We start from the raw sequence: 16,021 nt of genomic DNA on the forward strand, positions 1-16,021 counted from the left end.
CTGTTAAAATCAACTGAGATTTACGATGACCCAAAAACTACCAAGACAGACAAAGAAAAAGGTGATCCAAGCGTATAAGGCACTACCATTTTCTGTCTTGTAAATACTGTTTATGTCAGTTTCAAAGTGGATAATGACTAATCTTTTGGACAGCTCCAAAATAACTCACGTGGCAGTGAATATTACCAAAGTTCCTCAAAAGCAATCAAATCTGTCATCAATGGCAATTAAACACACATCTAATGAATGTAGGGTTATATTACAGTACATATTTGTTTTACTTTTTGTTTTTTAAATTTCATCTGTAATTTCTGCCACAAGGGGTCCCTCAGTTAAACAATGAAAACAAATGACGTCATCTTCATCGTTACATGATCCCATTGTCGATGAAAATCTAACGTTACTGAAATGTTCACGGTAAAGGCAATGTTTTGAAGTTTTACACACATTATGCTTAGACACATTCTCCGACTTTCTTCTTGAAGTTACAGTGTCAGGCAACCATCTTGAATAAAATTACAGATTTTTCTGGAATTGAACATTGCTGGAAATACTTGGGATGATGAAAGCACACAACTCAACAAAATATATAACAGAGGTCTATTTGTTCTTAGACATTCGTCAGAATTGAAAGTCCATTCAATATTTTTTTTGTGCAGTCAAAAGCACAACATTACCTTAAAGATAATGACGGATGGACACAGACAGACTGACTGACTGACAGACAGACAGATTTTGAAGCTGACCTAACATCCAGGAACAAAGACACCTCAAAGCTGATAATGACAAATGAAACCATGGCTGTGACGGTATTTACCTCCATGAGAGCGACCTCATTCTGCTCAGCGTGGAGACGTTCATCTCACGGCTCCACAGCTCAGAGTCTAACTTCTCCTCACTGCTGCTTTTTCCCTCCTCTATCTGTGTGACTCTGTTTACGGCTCAAACTTAGCAAACCGCTCACACATTGTCCCGCTAATTAAGTTCAATGATTCGGCAGCAACAAGTGGTGTCTGGGCTGATTTGGAAGAGAACGCCAGAATAAAAGACAGAGAGAAGGATGGAGGAGAGGGTCATTTTTTTTTAAAGTGGCACAAAAAGTTAGTGCGGATGGAAGGAGTGAGAAAGACCCCCCCCTCCCCCCCCCACACCCTTAAATAGACTCCATCACCACTCCGTTAAAGGGTAGATTTTTTTTTCCCAGCTTTCTCGTTAAGTAATTAGTGTGCAGTGTATTTAAAGCAGAGAGTGGAGAAGTGTGTTTGGAGGGGGGGGATGGATGTTTTTTGGGCTAATCTGAATTCTGATCAGCACGTTTGTCCTCTCTGTGGCTGAAAACAAGAGTTAGCTTGGCACTGGCGGGCCAAGGAAGGCTTTTCTCATGCTAAACAGGGCCTAAGTAGGCCAATTACAGGGCCAGCCTCGGTCTCAGAGCCATTCTCTGGCTTAAAACAAAAGGGCCCTTGTCTTAAATAAAGTCAGTCACACACACACACAGAGGGAGAGGGAGTCAGACACAAAAGCACACACACACACACACACACACACACCATCACACACCAATTCAGTCATCCTGTTCCTCTGTCTGTGTGTGTTTCAGTGTGTGTATGTCGTCGGGGGTAAAAGGGGGTTCCCACTAAAACAAAAAGGGTCTCATTGATTGTGGCGCTTTTCTTTCTTTTCTGTTCTTTTCTTTGTTTTTTCTTCTCGCACTCGAGCATCGAGCCAGGCCAGGCCGGTCGCCCAGGCAACTGGAAGAGAGACAAAATAGCCGTCTGTCCCTCTGTCTGTCCCTCTTTTACCTGTTTGTCTCGCTGTCCCCGTCAGTTACACTTCACTACACACTATCTGCTCAGCAGAGTTTTGTTTTCGTGGATACCACCATAAGTAATACACTGAGGAGTTAAAGGGGTATTCCAGCAATTTAGTGTTTTGGTTCCAAACGTTTGAGTGGTTTAAGCGAGACATAGTATGAAAAGGATGGTCAAGATTGCAGCACCAGAGACTGAGATATCCATCTCTAGTATGGGGCAAGCCCCTAAACCACTGAATCCTACATTTCCCATAATGCAACACATATTTTCCCTGCTTGGTAAATGACCACATCCTGATTTTGCAAGACTTTCTATTATAAATTAAAAGGCTGAGCCCAATACAAACTTTGATGACGTCACCATTACATGATCAGTGCTCTTTTGAGAACTGAAGAGCTCTTCCAGAGCCACAGAGGACAGCAGTAACTTTATGTGCCTGTTTGTCAGTTGGCTGAGTGCACCTCAGGAACAGAACATAATCAGAATTTGACAAATATTATTTGAAAAATGATCAAACTGGATATACATGAATGATTTCTTTCTAAGAGACCTGGTCTGAGAGGAGGTACACAAGGACAAGTTAAATACCACTTTAATTAGATCCCATGCAAAATGCAGCAGCACAATATGCCACCAGATAAGAAGCAATCGTGGTCAAAAAGAGCAGTAATACACGCCATCTGTCTGCAAACACACTGCGAATGACACTGTTAAAATGCTGATGTTTCCCATGTTCACCATCTTAATTTAGCGTGTTAGAACGCGAGGCTGCACTTTGAATCCAACACACCTTTCACTTGATTTTCATTTAAAGTAATCAGATTACACTGAATTGAGAGAGAAGGCAGACATCTTTTGGACATCTTTGTGTTTGTTTCAAAGTCCCTTCCTAACAGGAAAATTGTTCAGCCGAACATATTGACATCCAGGTCCGCACAATATGTCATTGAGATTTGGTAGGACGCATGTGTTGGCTCGTCTCTGATTCACAGTTACCCATAAGTCTCTTGCCTGTATAGATACACAGAGATATTCATATGTATCTTCATATATGTAGAATTCCAGTCTCATACACTTTTGATAATAATCATGAGCATCTCGCCTTGCTCTTCCTCTTGCTACTGTTTTACTTTCTACAATATCTTGTTTTCTCTCTGTGTTCTCTCTCTCACGCATACACACACATACACACACATACACACACACACACACACACAGACACAAGCAGAGATCTGTTTCTCACAGAGCTGACTGAGCTTCGGTACCCAGCTGCTCACAGAGACGATATTAACTAAGATAGATTACCAGAGAAAGAAAGTGAGACACAAAGAGAGAGAGAGTGAGAGAGAGAGAGAGAGAGAGCAGAAAGAAAAACTGAAAAAAAAGATCAGGAATTTTGAGAGAGAGAGAGATGAGACAGAGAACAACAAAAGAGAGAAATGGAAGACTGAGTGGGAAAGGGTGCAGAGAGAGGAAGAGACTTCAGGAGACAGACAAGAAAAGAACAGAATAAAATAGTTGTCAAGATGGATGGCCGATTGCGGACCAGCATGTACACCCCCTCAAAAACACACGTACAGATAAAACAGTGTGTTAATTAGTGAGGTATAGATATGTTGGTGAGTGTGTTTTTGAACTTTGGACAGAGGCTGGCTAGTTTTTCCACCTGTTTACAGTCATTATGCTAAGCTAGGCTAACCACACCCTGACTCCAGCTTTCTACTCTGCACTTATCTTCTCATGTCACTCTCAGGAAGATAACTACATAACTATTGCATTCAATATTTTGACTTTAATATAAAAAAGGGACATTTCTTAAAAATACAGCATAGCTGTTCTCTCTCTCCTAACTTTCTTCCTCCCCCACTCAACCCTCTGTCCTTATGTGACTGAAAAAGCAAATGCTCAGATGTCATCAATTTTCACCATCCCAGCTATGAGAGACAGAGAGAGAAAGAGAGAGAGAGAGACAGAGAGAGAGAGAGAGAGAGAGAGAGAGCGAGAGAGAGAGAGAGAGAGAGAGGGATGGAGGGAGGGAGAGAGAGAGAGAGAGAGAGGCAGGAAGAAGTCATTAATTACCAGGAAGTGCTGGCGAGGCAGCGGCGCACCTGTACGCCAGCTTCGCTCCAGCTGACACACACACACACACACACACACACACACACACACACACACACTCCTGAGGGAGTGAGGCCCCGAGGCAGCTACCAGACAGAGTAAAACCAGCAGAGGCGATGAATAAAACTGGACTCACAGAGCCAAAATAGTGCGACCACATAATACACACATCCTGGTCTACAGCTAACATATCAATCAATCCTTTATTCTCTTAAATGTCTAAAACAATAAAGATGAAATATCCATCATAACTTCTCACGGCCCAATGTGAAGATGAAATAAGAATTTACAATAATATAAACATTTTAAGAGTTAGCAGCAGAGAATGTTGGACATGTTGATGCATTTAGTGCTGGCATCTCTTTTCCAGTGAAAGAAGTCAGCACTTGCTCCAAAAGTTGCTACAAGTTCTCAGATGATATCACATACTAATTTGCATATCGATCAGGTCATCACACACTAATTGACATGAGCAGTAGTGACTGTAGCAGTGACAGATCAACTTCAGCCATACAAAAGTAGATAGAGAAATCTTTAGCCAAATAATCACAAAGAACTCACTACAGGGACATCATAACTTATATCTGATGTAAAGAAAAAAGTTTTATAAATCTGCAAGGAGAGACAGAAGACCAAACTATTTAAATATTTAAAAGCTATAGGAATGTCCTAACCATAAATCCTAATCAAGAGGAGTAAGAGAGAAAAGAACTATATGTAGTGTTTATATAGGCTGTAATGTTTACATAGTTTCAGAGCAAGAACATCAGCCTGACCACAGAAACTCAGTAAAAGTGCCACTCCTGCAGCGTCCTCCAGCCTGCTCTGCACACCACACCTACTGACTGCCTGCGACCTCTACAGTGTAGGCAGAAGAGCAGCATGCACAGCAATGAAGTCCAATTTAATTATATTCAATATATTTCTCGCCTTTTCCCTGATGGTCTGAATAAGTTGCAAAATTTGTTGCGAGTCACCTTTTTAGAAAGAAGATTGCAAAGAGGTTCCTGAAAAGTCACTAAATCTAACCACACAATCACCAAGTTGGCAGGACAACACAGTGATCCTGAAGCACAACATTATCAGTAAGCTTCTTCAGTGACTGAAAACATATTTCTACCATGTGTTTTGTCATGCCATCTGCTGGATATCATAGGATGAAGGGGCCATATATTTGAAATTTGTTATTACTCTATGTTAGTAGCTGACCGTGTCACCATGAGTCGGGGTGGTGGTGGTGTGTGTTTCATGGGAAACACTGCACTTTATTTGTGATGCTGCACCTAAGTTTTATTTATGGATTTAATCATGTAATGTGCTAGTTTTTATTTCCTTTTGACTCATTCCTGATAAATTCTTACTTTGTACATTTCATTCTGTGATTTTCTATCTGTTGTAAAGCACTTCTGAACACTCTAACAAAACCAGTGAATTAATTAAGATGTATCACTGCCGCAATTACAGATTCAGTCCCGTTGAGCAAGGCACTACTACTGCTGCCATGGTTAGATGTTTAATAAGCAGCAAAGCCAACTGAAAAGAGAGCATGACATCGTCAACAAAGACAACAATTTATGGCAGGTTATAACAACCAGTTACATTCAAGATACAGCGTGCTGATTACCTGACACTATCAAACTTAAGGACTGATACAGCCAATGATGTCACAGAACCATCATGACAACACAAACACACAGAGGAAATATCCAGTCATGTGTGTGCACTGAACTCACTGAAACATTGGTGTGTGCTTGTGTGTGTGTGTGCTCAGAATAATGTCAGAACAAGAAAAACCTCAGAGATAGATTAGAGCAAACACACACACACACACAGTTGTGTGAGGGATCGTCTTGCCAATGACAACTTCCTCCATCTTCTAACCACTCCACGTACACACACAGTAACACACCATTCATTGACACACACACACACGGCAGTTCAAAGCATTTCTCCTTAATTAGCGTTCAACGCTTGGCTTGACAAATAAATAGCGATCATTTAAGAAAACTAAGAGAGGAATCAGGCAGCACATTACACCTCACAGTATCTGGCAGCTTCCTGCACACAATTAGAACAGAGGGTGGGGTGGGATGAAGGGGGAGACAGTCGTTTAGAGGGAGGAAACAGAGAAAGACAGAAGGATGCAGGCAAAACTGTGGAGGCAAGGAAGTGGGCAAAGAGGGGAGAAGAGGAAGAGGAAGAAGACAAGGACAGAGGCATTAAATGGGAGAGGGTGAAAGCAAGGAAAAAAGAAAAAAGAAAGAGGAAGAAAGTAAGCAAGAAGGGAAGTAAGAAGCTAAAGAGTCAGAAGAATGGAAATATGGAAGTTACAGCAGAGAAAGAGGGTAAGGTAAAGGTAAAGGTACCTCACATTAAGGTAAAAGGAGAAAGAAAGGAGAGAAGAACGTAAAAGGAAGTGACAAAGAGGAGACGAGCAGAGAAGGAAGATGGGAAAGATATGAAAAGAGAAAGTGAAGGAGAGGATGAAGGAGGAGGGGAAAGAAAAGAGGTAAGGAAGAAAGGCTACAGATGCTAATAAGGAAGAGTGGAAGGAAAGGTAGGATGGATGGAAGTAAAAAAGAGAAGTTATGCAAAAAGGAGGGTAAGAGTAAAGAGGAGGGAGAGAGCAAGAGGGCAAGAAAGAGAAGGAACAGAAAAAGAGAGGCAGAAGTGGAGGCAGAGGTATTGGCAAAGGAAAGAAAAGTACAGAAGGCGGCAAGGACTGATAGAGGAAAAGAAAGAGGGAAAAAGGAAGAAGAAAGAGGAGGAGACGGGAAGTGAATGAATGATAGATGGAGAGACAGATTTATATTCAGAGATGAAAAGAGAGATGAAAAGAGAATGAAAAATTGGCCTCCCTGCGGTGCCATCTTGAACTGATCAATCCCATCATGCCTCATTCCCAGCTGCCTTTACTTTGTAGTTTTAGTCATTATAATCAGGAACAAACACAGACCGGAGTGTAGAGATAAAACTTATACGATGAACATTGTTATTTCTGAACAGTCCTCTGCACCTACACACATCTGTGTGGCCCACAGCTTCACTGTTTGGGTCCACTCACCTGTGTTTGCTGAGGAGGCAGCAGCTTTCAGTGAAAACAAAACTCTTAAAGTCAGTAGTTAAAGGTTGAAGCTGCAGTTAATCTCACGTCTACAACAGGCTGGTCAGATAAGCAAATCTAAAATCAGCCGAAGTGAGCGGGCAATGGTCCAAATTGTGTCTCAACCTACAAAGTGACTCTTTCCACAACCACTGAGAAGAGAATAGATTAAAGCCCCTTAAAACAGTATATATTCAGCAATGTTCAAAGTTAAAGTTTAGGAAAAAAAACTGCCACAGGATGTAACAGTCAAAACAGCATCCGCTTTATCAGGTCTGTGTAAGTGTGTTTAAATTACAATTGATAGCCTGGCAATATAAACAAATAACCATGTAACAGGTTGCATTCCCATACCATTTTGTGCCATGTTCTGATTGGTACATACAAGTATGTAACAAATGTCACCCTTTTCCATCAGAGCCAATTTCAAACCAGCACAAATACAGAAATCAAATGTATGAAATAATTAAAAAAAAAATCTACCTTTTATAGAAAAACTTGTGTTCTAACCTCAAACCTGTCTATAGATTGAGCTGACTGAGAAAACCTGTAAAGGTGCAGTGGCACTTTAGGAATATTTAACACCAAGTCAGGTATAATGGAGCTTTTCCCACAGCGTGAACAATACCCTGAACCTGAAGCAGCTTAATATAAAATATATACCACTGACTCAACCTTGCCATGGGTGAAGCTCTGGAGAAATGAGAGAGTTTAATACATTTTGGTGCTGGCTTTCAATAAAAAAAGGATTTCTTTTTACTTTTAAGGCCATACATTCACATTCAGAAATGTCCAAGGCCTAGGTTGCATGTCTTTCTCATTCAAAGGAGGTTCAAAGCCTGTGGGAGGCAGGAAGTTGTTGCTTCATCTGTCACAGATAAGAATTCAAGAGAAGTCCTGCAGCACTGAGCCCTGATGAAGGAAACACACATGAAAAATATCAGCCTGCTATCCCACATCTCATGGATCACAACTACGTTACTTATATGTGCATGTGAGAGCGTGTGTATGTGAAAATCAGTGCAAAAACACACGGAGGCATCACTTGTTAGTGTGTGCATCAACGTGTGTATACTTTAGTGTTGGCAATAATGTGTACGTATATCTGTGTGTGTGTGTGTAAGTGTGTCAGCTCTGTAGTGTAGGCGTGACAGCTCAGTTCTGCTCTGTGTCTGTTACCAGCTGTTCTATTTCACTCACAGTTTCTGTGTGTGTGTGTGTGTGTGTGTGTGACAGCATTCTGTTTGATGTTAGGCACATCAGAGCAGGGAGAGGGTTAAAGTCACTGATGGAGACAGAAAAGCTCCCTGGTTTGCCTCCATCATACCTGATGAGAACTTGCAATTATGATTTGGGTGAAATTAATTCACTGGACCCAACTTGCAAACTTGTTTTCATCAATATTCTCAACTTTAATCTTTCAAATTAAAAGAAACAATTCTGTGAGATGCCCAAACTGTGTGATTAAAACTAGGGAATATTTCTCTACTATAACTAACTAACTACAACTTAAAGGAACCCTGCATGTCCATCATGTCCTCGTGATAACAGGTGATCCAGACATACACTGTCAGCTGTCAAAGCTGATGTATCGACATGCGCACAGTTTAAGTGAGCCCAACAGTGTGTGTGTGTGTTAGTGTGTTCTTGATCAATAGTAAAATAAAATAAAGTGTCGATGTGTGAGGCCAACAAATGAGACCGGGAGTCTCTTGAGAGCAGCGAGCAGCTGGATCACTGTGACTGTGTGTGTGTGTGTGTGTGTGTGTGTGTGTGTGTGTGTGTGTCCAGAGCTGGAGAGCAGCTGTGAGTAGAACATCTCACCACACACAAAGATGCACAAGATGGATTGATGGATGTAAGCGGAGAGGAAAGACAGACACAAACACCTCCACTCCATTGTTTTTGGTCTGCTGGAGCTTTTCCCATTTTTAATGTGACAGTTTTTTTTTTTAAATCTCAATTAAGCATAAAAAAGTTTTGTAGTACAGCATGTCTTTCTTTCTGCTATTTCTTCCCCAATAAAACAAACAGCCCAAGCTGATACTGACGTGATGCATTTCTGCCTTCTGGTTCCTTTCACACGGCTCTCTTTTCCATTCACATGACCATCCCACAGAATACACACCAGAAGTTCGACACAGGTACAGACACTACGTGCGGTTTTATCTGTCTTTGTGGTGTTGACTCATTCACTATATGAAAACATGCAAAGGTACAAAACGTTTGACTCTAATCAGTATACGGTCACATGCACAACACAGCAGGTTGGGTCCCTGATGGCTTCAACAAAGGGATGAAAAGAGAAAAGGAAGGGCTGCTGTGGTGTACAACAGGACAGTGTGAAAGGACGGTTGGACCTGTTGTCCCAGCGTCACATTGGACAGTGTTTCAGTTTCATTTTGCTCATTTCAGATTGCTAAACTAAACTCTCATGCCCAGGTCACTCTCACTGGGGTCATGGACTAAACCTGTGATGACATCATGGTGGTTGTTTTAAGGCTGTCAAGCTATTTTACTAAGGTGTCTGAAGAAGATGATTAAGTAATGTAATGTGGATGAAAATTAATGACCTGACATACTGATGATCATATTAAGATTTCTGAAAACACGCCACCTTGTGGAGTGTGCATTTACTGATTCACATTGTGGTGTTTGTGCCACCTGTTCTCAGGGCATTGCAGGGTTATTGTTGCATTAGATGCAGGTATTAGAGACACACTGCATTCTTTTCATAAAGTGTATACATTCACTTAACTAAGACTTGACACTGCCTTGTTTTGTCTTCCTGGATTTCTGAGCAGCTGTTGGGGGCTTGTACTTCCTGCCGCCATGCCATTGGTCAGAAAACAGCCAATGGGGGCAGAAAGAATGAAGTGATTTTGAACACACACACACACACCCATGGAAACCAGATTCGACAGTAAAGCCTATGCACAGGAGCCACTGTTGTTGTTCTTGCTCCCAAAACAGTTTTCACTCACAAAAATATTAAAAAGCAAAACAAAAACACTTCAAGTCATGTTTTGAAAATCAAAAACTGTGGCTGTGAAGTTTGTCTCCCATTACTTACAGTGGAGTTGCATTAGCAGCCTACGTCATGCTCTAACACCGAAAAACAAACCGCTGCAACAACATGCGGGAAAGGCTTCATGCAACAGATTTTCCTTCCCTACCACTGCATGAAGAAATAACTTCTACAGGGATAATCAGACGCGCTCATATAACCACTTACACATATCAAAGAAAGAAATAAAAAGAAGAAGAAAAGCAAGTAAGAAACAGACAGAAACGGAGAGAGGCAGAGAGACTTGAAAGATGTGATCAGTAATGACAGAGAGGTGTGGAGGTCGGGGGTCAGTGTGTTTGAAGAGCCCTCGGAGGGTCTGAAGGACCAGTTCTGCTCACTGGAGACTGATGATGAGTGAACAGGAAGTTAAGCAGGACACACCTGCTGCTGTTTCAGCAGGTAATGGAAACTCAACACAGCTCACCGGTTAGATTTTACTCATGAAGGTGAGTGGAGCTGCACAGCTTGGATTACCAATACTGAGACGTGGTTTAAAGTTTTCAATTTCAGTATTGTGCATGTTTGTGTGTGTCTAAATGTATGGCTCTGAAATAATCTACATATCAACACAAATGCGCTTTACTATACGTGTATGTTGTGTGCATATAAGCGTGTGTGTGTGTGTGTGTGTGTGTGTGCGCACATATACACCTTTAATAGGTAAATGCACCTTCTAAGCTCCTCTGAAATCTTGCAGAGCTTCAAAATGGAGCCTTCAGCACTTTTTACTGACTGATGTATGAATGCATGTGAGTATATGTGTGTGTGCGTGTATGTGCGAATGTGTTTCTTTGAGTGTGTGTGTGAAGGGTTAAAGGCTTTTTTTCATGTTTCATTCCACCAGAACCTCACATCCAGACTGCTGCTGCCTCAGCTGTAGCTGCCGGCCCAAGACCAACCTACTGATCTGTGAGCCGATAACTGGATGACAGGCATGCTTTAGTGTGACTGAGAGTGTGTGTGTGTGTGTGTGTGTACGCAGCCGACACATTGGCTTTGGTCTGAATGAACAACAGAGAGAGAAGAAGGAAACTGAGATTTGGAGAAAAACATGAAAAACTGCAAGATAAGAAGATATTAGGAGTGAGAGATGGAATGAGAGACAATCAAAGACAGTGGTAATATGTGAGAGACAGGAGAGAGATAGTGAGTTAGTGTGTGTGTGTGTGTGTGTGTGTGTGTGTGTGTGTGTGTGTGTGTGGAGGGGGGGTTGATAGGGGAAGATCATCCTCTTCCGTCCCTTCATCCACATGGTGTGGGTTTTTCTGCTTATGTAGACATAATATTCCAGTCTGTGTGTGTGTGTGTGTGTGTGTGTGTGTGTGTGTTGGCTATATATTATACTACCCATGAGGGTGTTTCTGCTGTGGTTATGGGAGTTAAGGTGCTACTCTCAGCAGCAGTCAAGCCACAGAAATCCTCATAAAATGTGGGAAGAGCAAACAACATGCTGATGATTACTGGTAGCAGAGCAAAAGATGTCAAACTGTGTTCCAACGGTGACGTTAAAGGAAAAGTCGTGGGGTCATTAACAACTCAAGCATGACAATTCAGTAACTTTTTTTTAGAGGGGCTAGATCTGAAGTGCCATGGAGCATTTTAATTTCCTATGTCTCACCTGTAAAGCCTGGAATTTGAATGTGTTGATGCTACTTCAACAATGAACATTAGAACCTGTTGCAAAGTCGGTTTCAAAATTCAAGAGCTTTTAGTGTGGAGATGCCTCTTCACATTAAATTCTTTTCCCACTGAAACACTTTCATTGCAGATCAAGCAGATGGGATTTGTTCCATTTGTTGTTCAGATAAAAAGGAACTTCCCAGTCCACTCACTGCTGGTTTTCAAGACCTACTGTCCGTCTTTTGAAGTTCTGAGAGCTACATCTTGCAGTCTCATTTGACACTGCTAACAACATGAAATGTTTGGCTAACGCTAGCTTAAACTGCCGTCAGATTCTTGGCTGCAGCCTCAGACAACCACTAATACTGACTGATGCCAGGTCCGTGTGGCTGTGTAGAAAGCATAAGTGATGTAGAATAAATAAAAAAAGAAACATTCTTATTGGAAAAAAATGATATGTATATTTATTTACACATTATGTCATATTTCTAAATGATCAAAGGGCCTGACTAAGGCTGGGCTCATCCTCTGTGGAGCAGATATTAGATCAATACATGACAAATATATCTGCCCATTAGGTTTTGATAGTCATTGTCAATATCATCAATATCAAGTTCAAGGGAAGTGAATGTGCTCATGAAAAACTGTTTTTACTTTTCAGTTTTGTGTATCTGTTCATCTAATCCTTGTAAAGTAAGTGAATAATTTTATTTCACAATTTGATGAATTATTCCTCCCGAAACTGCTATAAGAAAGTGTTGACTGTTTGGAGACAAAAGACAAAATGCGGACAGCAATCTCTGGTGTCAAAGTAAGACCTTGTACACATAACCTTTCACCATATTGTCCTCATTTTGAGGCAAAACAAGACACGACTGCATGTGGTCCTTGTCAGGCAAACATAAACATGGGTTATTTTAGATATCTGATCAAACCGCTGATGCCAACTGTTTTTAATGAATATAGTCACACCGCTGCAAATTAGTCAACTACAGCACTTCCCTGACAGGTGTAAAAATGCTCATGACATGTGAAAACTGAGCTCTGAAATAACTGTCAAGTCAATTACAGTGTGAGACTCACTGTCGAAGATCCATAACTCTTAATGACACATGAGGAGAAGAGAGCTGCTGAACTCAATCTGCTACTGAAGATAATGTGATACAACCAAAAACTCCACATCAGATCAATATTAACTACCTTAAAATACATAGAATGTATGTGTGAGTGTAGTTTTACATGCAGCTAAAGCTTCAGCAAATACACAAAAAATAATGATTCAATTTTAAATACATGTAATAATTTCATAATTAAATAATACATTTAGATAAATGACAACAAAAACATTTGATTCGTGACATCAAACAACGCACTTTCCCTTTTCATCCCTGGTGTATTTTGTGCATTCATGCCACCTTCAGTCAGCAGCTGATGGTTTTTGGGGGGTGTTAGGATGTTGTTAGGGTAGCAGAGCTAGCAACTGGGGGGTTGGGATCGTACCTTGGCAGGAGGCCACCTTTCCCAGCCCCCACCCACCCATTACAGCTAGGAGCGGATCACCAGCCAGACCTAGTCAGCTTTGCAGTTTACACAGGACACAAGCAGTCAGTTCATATCAAATATCAAAATCTGTGTGACTACTCAAAAAGCAGACACAGAGGTGTACTGCTCTCCTGGATGGAAGCGTCCTCAGACAGTGTATAATACTGCAGGATGTGCTTCACACGACATAGGTAGTGTGGGATTCGTTGTACTAAAAAAGTCTCTATCAAGAGTCCACATAAAATAAAATAAATAATAGTTGAGAAGCAATAATAAAATTAAAATGAAAAAAATATTCCTCCTCTTTCATGGCCCAAAACTCTTTGTAGTTTTAGTAGCTAACTGCAAAAAAAGACAATCACTATGCAAATATGAATATTGCTGAAGTACCGTGAACTGCGACACTGAGCAACATCACAGTGCACTGATCTATAGGATTAACAATTTCGGCCATTCCTCCACTTGTCCAGAATGACATAACTAATAATGACAGTTTTTGGATGGATTGTCTTGAAACATACATACTTATATACAATTAATCATATTGACTTTGGAGATTCCTGACTTTTCACATACTGGCACCATTAGGTCAATTTGTTCAACTCTCTTGTTTTCAGTCAATGGTAATGCTGATGCCACTCCCTGCAGCATCTCAGTCGCTCCTAGACTTCTGAACCTAATTATCCAGATATATTTTTGGGAACTCAGCTAGAGGAAATTTGCAGATTTGTTATTTAATTGGTTATGTTGAGTGCAATAACAATGTTATGATGTGTGTAAACGTTAACATTTTAAAACAAAAACTGGAGCCAAAATATACAACCGAAACCCAAATCACCTCAAATGTCCAATGGTACAAATCTATTTGGTTTGGTCAGCAAGTTCTGGAATAAACTGGGGTCATTTGAAAACTTCCTGCTGTTAGCTTGTGAGCTCATCTTCCTTTCTAAATGTTTTTTCTTTTTTTTTTTTTTCTTTCACTAACAGCCGAGAATGAAGCCAGAGGATTTTGGACTTCAGCCCAGCATGTAAATTTATCTGCCATTTCCAAACAATTTCCATCAGGAGCCATTCAGACTGTGTAACAGGATAATTTGACAGCAGCCCAGTAGGAAAATGGCCAGTGAGGCAGTAATGTTTGATTTATTTCATATTTTTGTCCTCTACGGTTTGCTGTAGCCTAGCACAAAGGCCACAGCTGGATATGAGAGGTGGTTATAAATAAAAGATCAGTTAGCTGGTGATTGGTGATACTTTGACTGCCTCTATAATGTATCTATCGGATGGATGGATGGATGGATGGATGGATGGATGGATGGATGGATGTTGGGTGGATGGATGGATCAGAGAGAGAGCTAGTCAACAAAGGGACTGCTGGATGAACAGATGAATATAGCAAAAGGTTGAACAGTGAATGAATGAGTAATCAGATGGCTGGATGAATTTGTCAGTGAGTCATCTAAACAGCAAATGTATGAAGGCAACATAAGGACTGATGAAAGGACAAATGAATGGGTGAATAAATGAGTGTCCAGGTGGAGGCATGCTTTGATAGGTAGGCCGAACATTATAAAATGAACAAAATCACACAACGTGGTTGAATAAAGTAATAAACAGATGTTTAGATTGACGGACGGACGGATGGATGGAGGGCTGGATGGACCACAGACAAAGTGAAACAATGAATGAGTAAATGAGTGATCATATGGGTCAACGGACAGATGGCTGACCATGGTAAATTAATTAGTGACCCTAAAAATACAAGTGAATAAATTATCAAATGTATGACGTGTGTAAAGATGAATGAGTGATTACTTCAACCGATGTCTTTATTGAATATATTAAGAAACCACAAAGGTTTTATGGAAAAATGAATGAATACATGAATGAATGAAACACCTAATGAATGGATGTATGACTGAATGAACGACAAAAGATCAAACCATCCTATGAATGGATAAACACAGTAAATATATAAATAACTAGCAAACTAATGAATTAATTATAATGGATAAATGGATATATCGTCAGATGGACCAGAGGATTACGGATGGATGAGTGGATGGATAGACTGATACAGCAATAAATTAACATATTGTCTACTGAATGAATCAGTGAATAAACAAATGAATTAACCAGTAAACAGATGAGCAGTCAAATGAATAAAGAAACAAAAGAATGAATGTGTATTGAAACTGATGAGTCAAGAAATTACTAAATGTATGAACAGACAAAAAAAAATTAATGAATGACTGAATGAATGAATAAATGAAAACAAACCAATGAATTTTAAGTGAATTATGACAACGAAAACAAAACAAGAATGGCTCAACAAACACAGCACAATCTGAAGTATCTGAACAAACAGATACATTAAAACATTAACGAATCCACAAATTAACCAAGACTGTACTGAACAAATGATTGAAAAATTATTGAACAAACCAGAGAACAAATTAATTGGAAAAAAGCTATTGCAACAAAAGAACTGACTGAATGAATGAACTGAGAAAGAGTGAACAAAACGAAAGCGAACACAGTGAGATACAACAGACACAAACTCGACCAGCAACTATATTTGATTCCGCCAGTGGAAAGATGTCTGCATGCAAACTATTCCAGTTCAACTGACACACTTGGCATGAGGCAGATATGACCGACATGTTCTCCCTGTTTGTGTGTCAGCGTGTGTATGTGTGCGACTTTGTTCACAAGGCTGTCAGGGCCAAATCCTGTCCTCGTAACAGAAAGGAA

General features: G+C 40.4%; 1 protein-coding gene across 13 annotated transcripts in view; it reads right to left on the minus strand.

Annotated features, from left to right (window-relative positions):
• The window catches only part of LOC124051630 (transcription factor 4-like), a 211,781-nt gene that overhangs the window by 95,303 nt on the left and 100,457 nt on the right, over positions 1–16,021 (minus strand). The gene's annotated exons all lie outside the window — the stretch shown is intronic.

This window comes from Scatophagus argus, chromosome 20, assembly GCF_020382885.2.
Source record: "Scatophagus argus isolate fScaArg1 chromosome 20, fScaArg1.pri, whole genome shotgun sequence".
In the NCBI taxonomy this organism is placed as follows: Eukaryota; Metazoa; Chordata; class Actinopteri; family Scatophagidae; genus Scatophagus; species Scatophagus argus.